At 44.2% G+C, this 4511-nt stretch overlaps 1 non-coding gene across 1 annotated transcript; it reads right to left on the reverse strand.

The window, feature by feature from the left end:
- Nucleotides 1-4131: 4131 nt before the first annotated feature.
- LOC138297533 (U1 spliceosomal RNA) lies at nt 4132-4295 on the reverse strand. Its single transcript, XR_011204132.1, has one exon. It is a non-coding gene; the product is annotated as a U1 spliceosomal RNA (small nuclear RNA).
- Between the last annotated feature and the right edge of the window lie 216 nt (nt 4296-4511).

A 4511-nucleotide genomic window follows, 5' to 3' on the forward strand; every position in this document is an offset into this window, starting at 1 on the left:
TCACTGGTTGGCAGTCAGTTTGCACTCTGGTCAAGCAGGGACCCTCACTCTAGTCAGGGCAGTGGAGATACTCACTTAAGATAACCCCTGCTCACTCTCTTGGTAGCTTGGCACACACGGTCAGGCTTATCTCAAAGGCAATGTGTAAAGTATTTATACCAACACACACAGTACTACAGTGAAAACACTACAAAATGGACACCACACCAGTTTAGAAAAATAGCCTATATTTATCTAAATCAAACAAGACCAAAATGACAAAAATCCAACTTACACAAGTAAAGTTATGAATTTTAAAAAATAGCCTTACTCTGTAGAACACAATGGAAATGTTGTTGCTACACAAGGCACCTGGTTTACATAAAAAACAAAGCCTCACAGGTGAGCGTGTGCCGGAAAAGTGAGAGATGCATTGATTCCTTACTAGCAAGTGAGGCCGTGCTTCATTTCTTCTCCGGTCAGGTAGCCGATGTGTCATTTTTCTCTCCTACAAGAGAGCAATGTATCGATTTCTTGACGGGCACCTCAGATCCAGGCAGGTTTGTGTTGATTTTGACGCCCAGCGATGTTGAGTGCGAAATCCGGCTGCACGCTGATGGAGAACCATGCTGTGTGGGGGTTGTGTCATTTTCAGCAGTGGCAAGCGGATGTTGCATCGTTTTTCCAGCCGTGATGCAGGTGATAAGTTGAATTCCCAGCCACGATGCAGGTAGTGCATCGATTTCTCAGCCGGGAAGCAGGTGGTGTGTACGTTTTTACAGCCACGTTGTATCGAAATTTTCCTTGCACAGCTCCTGTGCATGGATTTCCACCTTGGTTCTACCATCTTTAGCTTTCAAGGGCCCAGAGACTAGATAGGGCACCACTTTGCAGCTTAGGAGTCTGAGCAGAGAGTCCAGGTGCTGGCAGAGGAAGTCTTTGATGGCCCTGAGATTTCAAAACAGGTGGTAGGCTCAGTCCAAGCCCTTGGAGACACTTCACAAGCAGGAATATACCACAAAGTCCGGTCTTTGTCCTCTTTCAGGCAGAAGCAGCAACTGCAGGCCAACCCAGAAAAGCACAGTCACAGGCAAAGGGGCAGAGCTCCTCTTCTAGCTCTTAAACTCTTCTCGTTCGGAGAGGTTCCTCTTGAATCCAGAAGTAATCTAATAATCTGGGGGTTTGGGTCCACTACTTATACCCCTTTCTGCCTTTGAAGTAGGGAAACTTCAAGGGAAAGTCTCTGTTGTTCACAAGATACTGCCTTGCGCAAGCCTGGTTCCAGACTCATACCAGTGGGTTGGAGACTGCATTGTGTGCGGGCAGGGACAGCCCCATATGCAGGCTACCCATCAGCTCCCTTTGTGTCACTGTCTAGTGGAGATTCACAACCAGCCCAACTGTCAGTCTGACCCAGACAAGGAATACACAAGCAGGCAGAGTCCCAGAATGGTTTTAGCAAGAAAATGCCCACTTTCTAAAAGTGGCATTTTCAAACTGACAATTTAAAAGTTATTTAAAGCCAGTCCCCATGTTAACCTATGAGAGAGATAGGTCTTGCAACATTGGGAATCAAATTTGGCGGTATTTTACTGTTAGGACATGCAAAACACATCCATCCATGTCCAACCTTTAACATACACTGCACCCTGCCCATTGGGCTACTTAGGGCCTACCTTAGGGGTGCCTTACATGTAGAAAAAGGGAAGGTTTAGAACTGGCAAGTGGGTACACTTGCAAAGTCGAATTGGCAGTTTAAAACTGCACACACAGGCACTGCAGTGACAGGTCTGAGACATGTTCACAGGGCTGCTCAAGTGGGTGGCACAATCAGTGCTGCAGGCCCACTAGTAGCATTTGATTTACAGGCCCTGGGCACCTCTAGTGCACTTTACTAGGGACTTACTAGTAAATTAAATATGTCAATCATACAGAGAGCACTTGCCCTTTAGCAGTGGTTAGCAGTGGTAAAGTGCCCAGGATACCAAAAACAGCAAAGAACAAAGTCCAGCACACAGTCAAAACATGGGAAGCCGGCAAAAAAGACTGTGAAGATTACACCAAGGATTCCAGGTCTTACACTACCAACAAAGACTCAGCAAGAAATTATCTTTGAAAAAAAACAGCTTTCATGCACTTCTTGTGGATTGCTCTTTGCAAAGAATAGAGACAGTTCACAATGCCGAGTGGAAATGTGTTCAACCTGACATAAATAAGTGCAGCTATGCCGAGTTGATCTTTGTCTGTCACAGTGAGCAACCAATAAGCCAACTCTGTTTAGCTATAAAATATGCCTCTCTACCTTTTAGTAAAAAAATACTAGTGGCCTGATAAAACCCTCCCAAATGAAAACTCAGTCAAAACTTTTTTATCCAAAGTTCTAGTTGGACCAGCATTTTCACGGCAGAGGGCCCTCATTACGCCTCGCCTTGTTGAAAGGTCTGACGCCTGGGTGAGTAACGTTTATGTGCTTTAGGGGTGGTGGACTCTTACGGTTCTGAACTGGAGGGTATCATTATATAACCAAATATGTGTGTGTTCTGATTGCTTTTGGCTTTAATTGATAAAACACTCGCAGCACAAAGGAAGCTTTTGAAAATATCAAGTTCAAACACTTGCAAACACACCTCACCTTCTTTTGATTTAAATAAGGGTCATTAGGAAATCTGTCCATCATCTTTGTAGACTGCTTCTGCAGTACATCATTCACGCCAAAAGACTAGTGCAGAGGCTTACGCATGGCTAATTATGCAAACCATACGGAATGCTTGAGAATGACCTTGGCCACAAAGTACCTGCTTACAGATGTGAGGTAATAAATCACTTAACAAGTACTGTGTTTGAAGACAGTGGGAGCTGAGCTAGGAAATCACTTCCTCAAGTGTGAGCTCAAATGGTTAAGTTACCACACAGGAAGCTGGCAGCATCAATGGTGTGTCTGCATTTTAAATTGGGTTATTGGTGGTAGAATGTTGAGCTGTTTCAGTATTCTTGTTCCCTTACACCTCAAGCACTCTGCGTTTCACACATTCCGCATATGATTGTTTTTACCCCTTCGTGAAGGAGAAAGACTGTTACCCATATTTATACTTTTTAGCGCCGCATTTGCATCATTTTTGCTCGCAAAAGCGGCGCAAACTTACAAAATACAACTATATTGTGTAAACTTGCGCCACTTTTGCGTCCAAAAATGACGCAAATGCGGAGCTACAAATGTATAAATATGGGCCTGATTATTTTTCAGTTGATTCAGCGCCATTATTACCTGACTTCCATTGACTGCTTTTTCATTAACATGAGTTGTTTCTCATGAGTACTCCCAACTCAGCAACAGAGCAGCACTCTGTGTGATTTCAGCAAGGCAATGGTTTACTTTAGGTTTTGGCACTACCAGCAGCACACCATAGTTGCAATTTCACCATACAGTGGAGGCATTTGAATTAAAACCATACGTCCTTTAACTGTGGGTGTCATCACAGGAAGAGATACCATGCGGCTTTTGACACGCTGATAACACTGAAAGTGACATTACACAGCCTTTTCCCTTAATTACATCAAACAAAGTGAAATTTTCAAAGTGGATAGTAAACTGATGATTTAAATATCCACTACAATTGCAGGTCTAAGTGTAGGAGAGGGAGAATAAAATATATTTTCAAAGTAAAAGAGTGTTATGTTGCGATTTCACTTTAGGAGTTTTTCTAATACTATTTTTTAAATGTTGTAGTTTTTCTGCATTCCTTTCCCTGTGAGGTTATGCTTCATAATGACACAGGACAATAATATAAAAATGTAAATTAGCACTTGTATAGCGCACTACTCACCCGTTAGGGTCTCAAGGTGCTGTACTCATACCGCTATGGAACCCCTCCTGGCTTTTCCCTGTGAGGGGCCCACTCCTGAGCACCCCCAGGGTGAAGCCAGGCATCCAAGCGCTGTTGGGGCCGTTGTGGAGATTAAGCAAGCTATTGCCCAGAGTTGCAGAGTGGGACCCATGAATTAGATTAGGCACTGAGGCGAGAATTATCTGGTCAAGGGGAATTGAGCCCAAGACCTGCCGAAGCGGGACTTGAACCCTGGTCTTGAGCCAGATCTCTGCTTCAGGGTCTGCCGCTCTAACCATTGAGCCACACTTCTCCACAAAAAAAAAATCAGGGGAAAGCGCGAACGCAGTCCCCCACTACCAGAAATTATGCAGTCGAGTATCCCGCATTTGGGGACATCGCAGGGGTCAGCACATCCGAAGTGCAATGGATGAGCCTCACCCTGGGAGAACCACCTTCGTGATCATGGTGTCTCCCCTGCCAGGTAAGTATCATAGCTCAGTTAAAGATACTCATAAGCACATATCGCTCAAATCCAATTGACACTGCAGCTGTCCAATTATACAGAAGAAACTAGTGCTTATTGAGCTAAAAACGTCCTCAGAAAGGCTATAGAAGAAACATGCACCAGCAGAGACCACAGTATTGTGCCCAGCATTGTTTAAATAGTAGTAAGGAAAACAGAGATGAATACACTGTAAAACTGTA

This window comes from Pleurodeles waltl, chromosome 5, assembly GCF_031143425.1.
Source record: "Pleurodeles waltl isolate 20211129_DDA chromosome 5, aPleWal1.hap1.20221129, whole genome shotgun sequence".
In the NCBI taxonomy this organism is placed as follows: Eukaryota; Metazoa; Chordata; class Amphibia; order Caudata; family Salamandridae; genus Pleurodeles; species Pleurodeles waltl.